Genomic DNA, 14,105 nt, shown 5'->3' with positions numbered 1-14,105 from the left:
AAATGTATGTGCCAAAAAATAAAATAAAATATTTTTTAAAAAGGTCTACTTCTCCTGTTCCCATTAGCCTCTTTTTTCTCCTTTCTAGAGTAGGTGTATTGGAACGGAGGTATAAGCATTAGAGAACCACAAATAAAGTAGCTTTTTAAAAGTTCAAAGTCTTCATCTTAGTCCCAGGTTTCTGTTAGTAGAATTCTAGTATGAGAAGATTTGAAAGTCCTTGATTCTAATCTGTCTAGCTTGATGCTCTATTCACTTCACATGTGTTAGAATATTTTCTTTGCATGTGAACCTTTTTTTTAGAAATTTGTTTATTTTAAATTTATTCATTTATATCATGATTATAGCCCCATACTTATCTCCTCCCAGTCGCACCCTCCTTCCCTCTTCCCCCACCTCTGATAGTCCTCAGAATGGACAGATCTCTTCCCCTACCATCTGACTCCAGCAAAGTAAGTTTCACCTATGCTGCCTATATCCGCTTCTTCTGTTGGCTGGCATGGATCCCCTGCCAGGGGGAAGTGATCTGTTGCCTACCCAGCCAACAGAGTCTATGTCAGAGACAGTCTCTACTCCCCATAGTATGAAGCTCAAATGGAAACTGTGCCATCTATCACCTACATCTGAGCAGGGGGTCTAGGTTGTCTCTCTTCATGGTCCTTGGTTGGTGCATCAGTCTCTGCAGGTGCCCCTGGGCAATGACATGGTGACTCTGTTCTCCTTGTGGAGCTCCTTTTCCCTTTAGATCCTTCTATTCCCTAACTCTTCCATAATTCTCCCTATGCTTTATTCCGAAATTTGGCTGTAAGTCTCAGCATCTGCTTCTGTCACTTGATGGGTAGAGTCTTTCAAAGAACCTCTATGGTAGGTTCCCAACCTGTTCCCACTCTTCATAGCCTTGTGTGCCTTTATTTTCATAGAATTCTATGAAGTCTTTAATTTCCTTATTTTATGCCTGACCCAGTTGAGTAGAGAATCATTCAATTTCCTTGTGTGCTTAAGCTTTTTGTTATTTATATTGTTGTTGAAGTTCAGCTTTAGTTCATGGTGATCTGGCAAGATACAAAGTATTATTTGAATTTTCTTGTATCTCTTGAGGCTTGCTTCGTGTCAGACTATATCGTCAATTTGGAGAAGGTTCCATGAGGTAGAGAAGAAGGTGTATCCTTTTTTGTTTTGGTGAAAAGTTCTGTTGATATCTGTTAGGTCTATTTGATTCAGAACATCTGTTAGTTTCATTATTTTTCCATTTAGTTTTTGTCCCGATGATCTGTCCATTTGTAAGAGTGAGGTGTTGAAGTTTCCCACTATTAACGTGTGGGGTTTGATGTGTGCTTTAAGCATTAGTTATGTTTCTTTTACAAATGTGGGTACTCATGTATTTGGATAATAGTTGTTCAGAATTGAGATATCATCTTGGTGGAATTCTGCTTTGATGAGTATGAAGTGTCCTTCCTCAACTCTTTTGATTAATTTTAGTTGAAAGCCTATTTTATTAGATATTAGATATTAGATATTAGAATTGATACTCCAGCTTGCTTCTTGGGTACCTTTGCCTAGTAACCTTTTTCCAGTCCTTTACTCTCAGGTAAAATCTATCTTTGTGCCAGAGGTATGTTTCTTGTATGCAGCAGGATGATGGGTCCTATTTAAGCATCCATGCTGTTAGTCTGTGTCTTTTTATTGGAGAGATGAGTCCACAGATGTTGTGAGATAATAATTACCAATGACTGTTATAACCTTTTATGTTGGTATTTATTGTGGACAAATGTTTGTATGCTTGCCTGCTTTTTTTTTTTTTTTTGATTTAGTGACGTCACTTATATCCAATGTATTTTTAGTGTAACCAGGTAAGGTAGAAGTTTTCTATCTAGTACCTTCTGCAGTGCTGGTTTTGAACATAGGTATTGTTTATTTTTATTCTTTTCTGGAATGTCTTGTCTTCTCCATCTACGGTAGTTGAAAGGTTTTGCTTGGTATATTAGTCTGAACTGGCATACGCCTGACCAGGCATTTCTGGCTTTTATGATCTCTGCTGAGAAGTCAGGTATTATTCTGATACATTTGCAATTTTAAGTTACTTCTCTGTTTTTCCTTGAAGCTTTTAGTATTTTTATTTTTTCTGTACTCCTAGTGTTTTGATTATTATGTAGTAGGAGATATTTTCTGGTATAATCTATTTGTTGATCTGTAAGCATATTTATAGGCATCTCTTTCTTAAGATTTGGGGAATTTTCTTCTATGATTCTGTTGAAAATACTTTCTGGGCAATGAATCTGGGAGTCTTCTCTTTCTTCTATCCCTATTAGTCTCAGATTTCATCTTTTCATGATGTCCTTGATTTGTTGGATGTTTTGTGGAAAATATTTTTTTATGTTTAACACTTTCTTTGAAGGATATATTGATTTCTTCTATTGTATCTTCTACATCTGAGATTCTTTCCTCTATCTCTTTTATTCTGTGGTCAATGCTTATAACTGTAGTTCCTGTTTACTTCCTGAAGCGCTCCTTCACCAAGATTTCTTCAGTTTGTGCTCTCTTTGTTGTTTGATTTCCATCTTCATGTCTGGATCCATTTTATTGATTTCCACTACATCTTTTTATTTTCCTACATTTCTGTATATGATTTGGTCAATTACTTCACCTGTTCATGTTCTCCTCTAATTCTTTCAATGATTTATTCGTTTCCTTTACAAATGCTTCAAACTGTTTGCCTGTACCTTCTTGTATTTCTTTAATGATTTTTTTTTCATTTTCTTTGTTATCATTTTCACAAGCATATATTTAATGCCATTTTCTTGATTTTCAGTTGGGTTAGGGCATTCAGGGAGTTCAGTACTGAAGATGCCATATTGCTCTAGTTTTTGTCGATTTTGTTTTTATGCTGGTCTTTAGCCACCTGGTTATCTGTGGTGTTGACAAGTAAATCCTGTTGCCAGATAGAGTTCTTGGGTGAGAGGGATGAAGAAGGAACCCTGGGAAGGAAGCTGGATGTTCTTGTAGGTGCCCTTCTCAGATTCTTGGGAATAGTCTCAGAATGGGTGGTTTTCAGGACCTTTCTGGAGTCTATCCTCAAATGTATGATTGTGGGGACCAAGTGTGCTCCTCAGGAACTTTCTGACCCTCCTCACACCAAGGGATGTCAGCTGCCACCTTGCTTTCTTCTTCCAAGGTTAATGATGCCCAGACACTCTGATCAGTCACTGTTCTCACATATTGTGCTCAACTGAGCCAGGGAACACAAGGTTGGAATCTCCTGCCCAGATATCAGACAGGATCTACTCCATGGGAAGGTCCAGGGTTGGGTCCATGAGTTACCATTCCCCGAAAGTATCCCTCACATTGGGGATAAAGAGTGTACCTGTGGTTGGAGCTGCATGTCCCTGTCCAAGAAACCCTGGTATCTGGAAATTCTCACAGCAATGAGAGTGTTATGCAGGCAATAGCCTGGAAGTTTGTCAGGCTTTATCCTGATGACCTGGGATTGGACCTATAAACACACACCTCATATTTATGCACATATAAACAAATAATACATAAATATGCAAACATATCATATATAAAAATTTTCCCTTTTTTGAGTCAAAGACCTTTTATATTTTCTTGAATGGATTGACACTTCCTATATAAGACATGTTGGCTTCAATATTAAAAAGATTACTATGAGTCTTTCCCCTTGTGTTAGGATAAAAATCATGCACCAACATTCCAATCACAGACATGTTAGTCACACACAGTAAAAGAATACCTTTATTATAATTACTTTGCTTAGAGAAAGAAAGTATCAAACTCTGAATCTTTACTCTTGATTTCTACATGATGGATCAGTGTTCACTATCTTAAAGTCACTCATAAAATTTTGATGAAGTTAACCATAGGACCAACAGTTAAATATCCATGTTTTGGAAGGGAATAGTCCTAATATCTAATAAGTTTTGAAATGTGGGGCTTTTTTCACATTACAGAGATGAATAAATGAATCACAACATTTAAAATATTTGTTAATATTATTAGTAGTTTAAAATGCTCTTGGTTGTATTATAGAAAAATTTGTATAATTTATTTTCTAAAACATGTCTTCTACATAATGAAATTCCATAATCTATGCACTTAGTATTAATTCATAACATTACCCCAAGTGTCAATCTGCAAACAATTCTACTGCTTTAAAATTTTTCTGTAAAATAGTAATTGATTATAGTGTTGTCAGTACTGAAAACTGCATATCATAGCATAGCATTCCAAAGGAGCTTCTGCTCTCTGAATGATGTTATTACATGAAATAAAATTATTTTCCATCTCTAAAACTGAAGAACTTACATATGTGATCAATAAAAAGATAGGATTATTGTATGTAATTCAAATTTCACCTGAAACAATACAAATCTACTGAGAAAAACAGATATCAGAAAGAAGCATTTGAAAAATATGCTATTAGCATAAGACATTATTTCCTAAAAAATATGAAATTTAAATAAAAATATGAGAATATAATTTTTATTTTATTTTATTAATTTATTCATATTATATCTCAATAGTTATCTCCTCCCTTGTATCCTCGGATTCCTCCCTCCCTCTTATTTTCCCCTTACTCCCCTCCCCTATGACTGTGACTGAGGGGGACTTCCTCCCCCTGTATATGATCATAGGTTATCAAGTCTCTTCTTGGAAGCCTGCTATCCTTCCTCTGATAGCCACCAGGTCTCCCCATTCAGGGGACATGGTCAAATATGGGGCACCAGAGTACGTGTGAAAGTCAGAGCCCACTCTCCACTCAACTGTTGAGAACGTCCTGTCCATTGGCTAGATTTGGGTATGAGTTTGAAGTTTATGGCCTGTATTGTCCTTGGCTGGTGTGAGAATATAATTGTTAAAGAAGACAAACATGAATAATTTTGTTTTCTAAAAGGTTAAGGACTGATTTGTATTTGTATATTTTTATGCATAAAACATTAGTTATACTTTTAATATATGATGTTTTCACACTGACAATGAAATTCCATTGTCCTTTAATGTGTCTTTTTTAGTTTTGTTGGAAGAATTGCTCTTTAAAAGGTATTCAACAAATATATTATTCGGCTTCTAATATGCCCCCTGGGTCCTATAGTCTATCTTAGAATTAATATCTTTGTAGGCAATAATTATTATATCAAAAATTCTTACCTTATAGTAATTGCAATATTTCTTGATAGTATACATATTTTTAAAATACTCTTTCAGTTACACAGTTTGTTTGTTTGTAGTATTATGTAAACTTATAGGTAATTGCTTAAGAGAAAATTTCTAAGCAGTTACTGTTAAATGTTACTCATGATTATTACTATGCATACTAATCTTTTGTTTATAGTAAACACAGGTTGCATTTATTCCAGTATTGTTCTTTCTGTGTCTATCATGTACTTTTTTTGTGCACCTCACTGGGGTCATCACTGAAGCCGGCCATGCTTCCTCTCAGCATCAGGAGATGATCTCAACAGATGCAATCTGCCACAGTCTGCTCATCCTATTGTAAAACAACATGCTTTCTGAATTTCATTTTGAGTGTTGATTGTTTATCTATAAAATTCAATTGGAAAGTTCTAGGCCTCATTGACTACCATTTTGCTGAGTTAGAATTAGATTTGATCATACATTCACAACTCCCTGCTTCTTTCACACAAGTTTATGCTCTAAAAACTTAGAAATTATTTTTCCTTAGGCATCACATATTTTAAAATGTTATATCCAGTATCAATAATCTCTTATAACTTCATCAGTGATACCATTATTTCTTCTCTCCAACTTCCCTCATATTCACCACAAGTCCAAGAAAACTTCATATGCTCTAGATTAAGTACAAGCACTCTGATTCTTTCTCTTCCCCATTACCCCCCTCCATCCTCAAAATAAGGCAAAACGAAACAAAATAAAAATAAAACAACCATCTAAAAGCAAGACAAAAAATATCAAAATTAAAAGAGCAACACTTTAAAAAATAAACAATGAAACCAAAATGCAGTCTGTTTTGTAATGGCAAACTACTCATGGTGCTGAGACATAATCTGGAATATGTTTAATAACCAGTGACACTCTAGAGGAATAAACTGATATTCCACTGCCTTTCAACATATATATTTTGCAAATTGCTCTTAAGTTAAGGCTTGTACTTTATGTATACTTTTCCCTTCTCATAGCTTGAATTTTGTCTGTTTTTAGCCTGTGCAGTATTGTTTCTGCTACAGTATTCTCTGAGAGTTCCTATGTCTGTCAGTCCTATTGTGTGTGGGAAACACTGTTTCCTTGTAGGCATTTACTGTCATAGACTATTATCTATCTGTTTCTTTTTCCACATAGAAGCAGGAGGCTTGAGGGGAGATATTTAATGAAGACTCATTTAAGAGCTAGTACTTCTAAGGTGTTCATGTTTTGTATATAGACCAGTTGAGTATCTGTTTGTTACTTCCCATTTGGGGCAAAAAGAGGCACTCCTGATGAAAGTTGAGCTATGAACTGACTGATTAGGGGTGGCGGGTTCCTAGGGGCAAGGCCAATCTTTGTCATCAGGATATTCAGCAATTCAATAAACCATCAAGCCAGCTATCCAGCAATAGCAAATACAGCAGAAGAGCCTAACAGTAACAGTGACAGAAGCAGGGGAGCAGTCTCCACCACAGGCTTTCTAAGTGTTCTCCAATGTATATGTTCTTCATAGTCCCCAGAATTAAAGTATCTACACCCTGCAAAAGCTATGACCATTGTAGAACACAAGATGATCATAGTTAGTTGCTGTGAACAAACAGAAGTAGCCTTTATCCCCACCTGAGAATAATAAAAAATAACATATTCACTTAACTGGGTTTTAAAGAAATCAAAGTTCTCAGTACAGAAAAGCCCACACAGAAATAGAAGCCTTTTCTTTTAAAGTCATTAGTGAATCTGAAACAGGTGGTTCTCCTTTTCCCTGTGGGGTGGTTGGCCACCAGACCACTCAGGCAAGGGGAGCAGCAGATGAAATGCAGGGCTTGGAAGGTCGTAAGCATGACAAAAATCTAAGTCTGTAGGAACAAATTCAGGAGACAGCTCAACTTTAACCATGGAGAACAAAGGCTATACACACGTTAAGGAGTGCATGTGGGGCTTCCAGAATAGGCATTCATAATTGGTTGGAATGAGGCACTTTTAGGATGCTTATTTTACATTTGGCAGCATGCTCCTAATTATTGTATAGTCAAGAGAAGGGAGATCTAGCAGGGAGTTGTGTCAAAGGCTATATATCCAAAGTAATTAGGTGCATCTATTTCTAAAGACACTTTTCAGATGGAGTCAGGCAGAGAGCCAGAGGCCCTGCTGGAGAGAGGGAGTCCTGCACCTAATGCTGAGCTCAGAGTGGCTATCTGGACCAAGAGGACTGCAACCTCAAACATCAAGATTATTCCAACAAAGCAGTTAGAGACATGGTCAAACCTCAGGCACCCAGAATCACCCCAGAATGGATAATTCTTTCTGTTGTCAATTGAGCCAGACATCGAGGTATACTGCATTTTTCTGTATGTATTTTTTTCCATTTCCCAATTTCTGGTGTGATATAAAATGAGGGAGCCAGGTGAGAAGAAATAGCTCTGATAGAATTCTCCCAGCTTACAGCAGGCTTTCATTTCCATTCCTAGGTTTGAGATTTCTCTCATTATTGACCCTCAATATTGATTTCCTATATGTACTCATCTAAACCGAGGAAAGCAGATGTAACATCAATTCTTCTACAGCATTTTTGCCAGGTGGGCTTCTGGGGGGTTGACACTTTAGCCAGGCGCTGACTATATGCTGTTCCTCAGAGAATGAGGACTGCTCCTATGAACTTCAGGAGACAGAACCAAGTGAAACTCAGCATAGGCAGGGACTTGCTAGGTTACCTCACAATCTGGTTGAATAACTTGCTCCTATTTCAAGTGCAGGGACTGTGTTCCTTCTACTGAAGTCAGTAACTTTACTTTAAGATCTGCCATCCTTGTCTTAGTCTTGGATCCTGCATTACTAGCAAGGGAATCGATTTACTCCAGAAATCAGTATCTGACAGAAACCAGAATTGTGCTGCTCCTTACACTGAAGAGTTGCTATGGCAGGGGCAGTTCTCTCCTGACACCGTGAGATGCTCAAAGACCTTTGAGGTGTATAATTTGTAGAGAGTATCTGAACTTTACACAAAGCCCTCTGAGGACAACAACAGATGAGAGAGCAATTAAACATGTTATTATCCTGTTGCCCTAAGGGTCTCAGAGGTTTAACTCTCAAGTCTTGTTCCTATAGCCATGTTTAAATTGTCATTACACTTTGGCAAGTAGTAACTCCTAAAGTTTTTCTTTTCTTCTTTGAGGTCATGCAAGGTATGAGACTTCAGGAAAATCATATTTTGATGGTGTCTGATTGGTATTACATATTTTTATCAAAAGAAATTTAAACATCAGATTTTCTTGTCCTTTTTAAATATTGAATTTACACTGACTGACACATAGCTTTTCATCAACATCTACTCTCCACCAAACACATCTTTGTGATATATCATATATGTTTATACAACTGTACTTCTTTGTTTGAGTTTCTTCTTACAATCACAAAACCTTTTACAGCTGCACATTTCACATATTTTCTGGCAGTCTTTTGTGTTTTAGGCTAATTTAATTCTCTCAAAATTTTTATGTTTTGGACCATATGAGAGGACAAGAATTTAGGGTCTTACCTGATGGTTAGTTGAAATTGGGCAGAGACAATATGGCAGAGCGTGAGCAGGAATTCAAGTACTGTATCACATAGAAATATCAGAAGAAAACCTTTTTGGGAATCTCAGAATGATGCATTGAAAGAAAATCGGGATAAATTGAGGTTTTGATGATATAGACATATAGAGAGAACTGAAAGTGATGATGAATGAGGAAAGTGAAAGGATGGAGTCAGGAAGTAGAGGGTAATAACCGTTATTGATGTGCACAGCATTCCTCAAAGGCTTCTATTTCATAATAGCTTTGAAAAAAGAAAATGTAAGTCTCAAAAAATATTTCTCTGAGGAACAAACACCTAACTGGGCAAATATCTAACTGAGGTCCCTGTTAACATATCAAAGTGAACAATATCTCTTACATGCCCCACAACTGCAAATAACTTTTCAGGGTCTTGGGTCCTCTCAGAACTCACCCTAGCCCCCTGCTTTAAACCATTCATACCATGCAAACTATACATTAAATTTCAGCCATTCCCCTAATTTCTGATCCCTGTATGTCTCACTTATTTTTGCTATGAGCTCTCTTTGTTCTCCTTACCTTCCTGTTAATTGTTGTCTTTTTTTGATATTTCCATTTAAAAAGCATATAAGGAAAACATTTAAAAATAAAGATTCACAGTAATAGTACTAAGATCCAGTCTGATATAAATTCACCTACTTTAATGATGCTGGTATAAAATGTAATCTGACCACAGTGCTGTCATAAATGAAAAGTAGATTTTTACAATAGTTAGTACATGATATTAAGCTGGTTGGCAATTCCAATAACAGAAGGTATTACATAGATGTTCAATAGTAAAAATGTTCACTAGAATCAATGCATAATCTTATGGAATTCTGCTCAAGCAATACAATCATTGCAAAAATAGTATCAAAAGGTAGCATTTGAAAAACAATATTCTTAGCATAGGCATTGGTTTCTAAAAACAGAAGAAACGTAAAAATTTTGAACACTGAAGTATTTTTAAGAGTTCACATATCATCGTCTTTATCACATAACAATGATTAATTTTTTAAAATTTAGAACATTTTTCATGAACTACAAGTATTTCTTAATTTAATGTATTTCCATATAGATGTAGACATTAACATTGACTTTCGTGTGTGTGTGTGTTTAGCTTCCTTTGCCAAGTTTCAGGTCTCTGTTTACATATTTTCTGAGTACTTCTTGTTTAGTTTAATTCTGGAATATTTTTACGCACATTACTTTTTTGTTTGTAGTTTAAAGTGTGCATAGGGTACATTTATTCCAATATTGTTCTTTTAATATATATCTCTGTACTTCTGATGCAGACTTTCACCATATTGCTCACTGGGATGTGAAACTCATCTCTCAAGCCATACTTTGTCTCAACACAAGAAGAAATTCAAGGCGTAGGTGTAGACCACAATACTCAGCTGATGGTATTGTAAAGCCAAGTGCTTTTTAACTTTTTTATTGCTACAGTAGTAATTCAATACAAAACATCTATTTTCTCAATACTACAGCTTTGCTGAAATTATGTTTAGATTTAGACATAATTTAAAAAATTAATGGTTATATACGCAAGGTTATGTCGTTTACCAAGTTCCCAAGTTACTATTTTTGCATTAAGAATCAGGTATTAGAGAAGCAAAAATACCTGGTATTTATTTTCCATAATGAATTTCCTTAGGAAAATTTCTAAGACAATGTCAAATAGAGAAGCCCACAATTGTTATCCCTGGACTCTTTTTAAATTTTTAGGTATACTGAGGCATATTGGGACTCTAGATGAGAGAAACATGTGAGAATAGCAAAGTAGAAGGATACAGAGGGTCCTAGAAACCTACAAGAACATTATGATACGCAGATTTGGGCCCAGGGGTCCCACTCAATCTATGGCACCAGCCAAGGACAATACAGGCTGTAAACCTCAAACCCCTACCCAGATCTAGCCAATGGACAGGACATTCTCCACAGTTGAGTGGAGAGTGGAGTATGACTTTCACACGTACTCTGGTGCCTCATATTTGACCATGTCCCCTGGAGGAGAAGACCTGGTGGCACTCAGAGGAAGGATAGCAGGCTACCAAGAAGAGACTTGATACTCTATGATCATATACAGGGGGAGGAAATCCTACTCAGGCACAGTCATAGGTGAGGGGAGTAAGGGGAAAGTGGGAGGGAGGGAAGAATGGGAGGATACAAGGGATGGGATAACCATTGAGATGTAACAAGAATAAATTAAAAACAAAAGAACATGAAAAAAATAATGTCCTCATATATAGTATTTCCACTCATGGTGGTGGCTATGGACTCCCAAGGATATTTTTTTTTCTGTACTTTGAGATGATCCTCTAGTTTTTGTCATTCCTTGTATAAATGGTTTTCTGTACAAAAACTATTTATGTTCAATGCATCCTATGTATTTAGGTGACATTTGCTTCACCATAGTATAGATATTCTATGCAAATAATGGTATATATATATGTATATATACATATATATTACTGTAATCATTTTCAAACAATATATTTAGCCACATTCTTTTCCCTTCCACAACTTCTCTCAGATTCTTTCTACCTCCCTACCAACACAAATTCATGCATTCCTGCTTGTATGTCAGGTCTCCCTCTCCTGTCTCTCTCTCTCTCCTAAACAGATGCTTTATTTCTCTCCCTAGATTTGAGATTACTTTACCTATTTGACATTAATCAGAATTATCATTACTAAGAAAACAAAATAAAGAGAAAGCAAATATGTGAGTTTCAGATAAAATTGTATTAGTAGTGATTGGAGAGGAATTCTAGTATACATATGGACTCAGTATCTTTTTTCAACCACAAAATACGCATGTATTAGTATTGAAAAAATATAAATATGAATTACACCTAAGAAACATAAATTAAGGCCATCTATGGGCAGAAAATTGTGCATCAAACATAATATATTACACACAAACAGCAAAATTTTTAGTGTATATCATAGCATATATAAAATATATTCAATATATTACAATATATTCTGATAAAACACAATTTTCAGACAACAATTTATTCTCTATTTGATTGCACAAACTCCTACAGTAAGAGGCAAGTAGAGCAAAGAAAAGTCTCTGCAACCTGGATTTTTACCAGTCAGGCTCCTATGTGTCAACTGGTTCTCAGCTGACACTGGGGTATACCTGAACACTGATTATAAGCCCCTTCAGAGAAGGAAAACTACTCAGAAGACCAGCAGGCGACACAGCAAATGGAAACATAGGATAAGCAGGGTGTTTGTTTAAACTCTTGCATTCTTCTTCTAAGTCAGCTGTTAACTACTTCCTGTGCAGCATGATCCTGCCTCCAAAGCTACTGCTTCTGTTCCGACACGTGTCATCCCTGTCTCAGTCTTGAAGTGGTTCATTGCGCTTTTGGTATCTCACAGAGACTAGGGACAGGGGGGAGGGACTCACTATGAGAATTTCTATAACAGTCACAGTCCTCACTCTGGCCTCCTTGGATCTGTGAAATGTTTGAGCTATAACACCTGCAGACACAATCTTACATGTGACCCAAATCCACTGTGGGCAGAGAAGTATAATATTTGCAAGCATCAAGGTCTCAGCTATTCAACTTTTTAATCCAGGTTCTACAAGCTTAAACTGTCACTATAATTTAGTAAATATCAATTCTTATAAGTTCTTCTCTATTTTCTGTCTTCACATTCCATTCTGTGAGGTCAGGGAACACGTTAGAGAATTGAAAACCATTTTTCTCTGATTGGTTTCAGGTTGGTATTCTGTACTCCCACCAAAAGAAATTTACTTACCAGATTTCCTTGTCATTTTTGACAATGAATCTCCACTGAATGACCACTATTTTTCATCTGCATTCTGTTTCGACCAATTCTGTGTGGTATGGCATGTGTACTTATGTCTTTATACCGCGTCGTTAAATTGTTCCTTACAATCATGAAACCTTTTTAAAATTCATATATTATATTTTTGGAGGGTTTCTATGTTCTGTGTAATTTCCTTTTCTCCAAATTTTCTTTCTTGTTGTGCATCTGAGCGTGAACATATTTAGCTTCAGAAATCATTGTCAATCTAGAAACAGTAAAAACAACTCAACAAACAGGAACTATACAAGTATGCATCATTCAGAAATATCAGAAGAGGACATTTGCATACCCCACAGATATATATGTGTAACAAAACCTGGTAAGCTTAAAAGTATGTTGTTGGAGATCAATAAATGGTTCTCAGTCTTTCTAATCCTGTGAATCTTTAATATGGTTCTTCGTTTTGTGGGTCCTCCAAACATAATTATTTCCATTGCTACTTCATAACTAATTTGGCTACTGTTATGAAAATGTAAATAGTTTTGGGAACAGAAATTTCCTCCAATAGGTCAGGACCCACAGGTTGAGAATCACTGATATAGAGGTGTAGTTATGGAGTGAGAGATATAGAACCAGAGAGGAAATAGGGGGAATTCAGTAGGAGAACATAGGACACTGTTTTTGTGCATGAAGTTACTATAATTTTTTAATTTTCAAATATATTTTGGAAAGGTCCTCACAAATCCAGGGTATCTTATTGTCTCCAACTTGGAGTTAGATCTGTTTTCAGTATTGGAGAAGAGTACAAGAGGTTTACATCTGAATCAGTCACTCTGAGAAAATTCAAGTTCCAGAGACCTGAAAATTGACATATTATTAGCATTGTTCTTACTCTGAATTATCCTTATAATTCAAATAGTTACTTTAACAAACAGGGCAATGGCTATAATATCTTTAAACATCAAATAGGTAAAAAATGATTTTCTTAACTGAGGAAAAATTTCCTAAATCTTGTTTCACGATAACTCGCAATATGATAGCTGATTTAACAGTTTTAAAGAGGAAATCAGAAATAACATAAAATATTTTATGCTATACAAACCCATATATATATATATATATATATATATATATATATATATGTGTGTGTGTGTGTGTGTGTGTGTGTGTGTGTGTGTGTGTATAATGTGTATAAATATAAATGCTATGCTAGTGATGAAGTCTGACTGTGAATCTCCTTATGTGACCATACATGTGTTTGCTTAAAAATCTTCTTTCAGTTCCTTATAGTTATCCCATCCTTAAAACAACCTGCAGAGGGATGTTACAATTTAGAAAATCAATACCTTGAGGAGTCAGTTGGACTTCATTTAAAAAAATCCTCCATCACCAATCTATGGAGTCTGCACAGAAAGCAACAATGTTGGAAAAAGTTGAATTTGGGCACTAGAGAGATGATTCATTCACTGAGAAACACAAATTAATCTAGATGTTATTGTAGGAGAAGCTGCTTTCTACCTCTTGTTTTCCATGATTAGATTCATATGAATAAAATTTATTCAACTT

At 35.8% G+C, this 14,105-nt stretch overlaps 1 protein-coding gene across 1 annotated transcript in view; it reads left to right on the top strand.

Moving 5' to 3' along the window:
- LOC311592786 (uncharacterized protein) overlaps positions 1-14,105 on the top strand; it is a 386,211-nt gene that overhangs the window by 343,761 nt on the left and 28,345 nt on the right. Inside the window, exons 56-57 of the mRNA XM_084773587.1 lie at positions 7,286-7,509; positions 10,046-10,156. The gene's annotated coding sequence lies outside the window, so the exon portion shown is untranslated. The remainder of the gene's footprint in view (positions 1-7,285; positions 7,510-10,045; positions 10,157-14,105) is intronic.

Source organism: Acomys minous, assembly GCF_964271855.1.
Source record: "Acomys minous genome assembly, chromosome: 2".
Classification (NCBI taxonomy): Eukaryota; Metazoa; Chordata; class Mammalia; order Rodentia; family Muridae; genus Acomys; species Acomys minous.
Note: the sequence above shows the minus strand (reverse complement) of the source record. Positions and strands in the feature narration are given on the sequence as shown.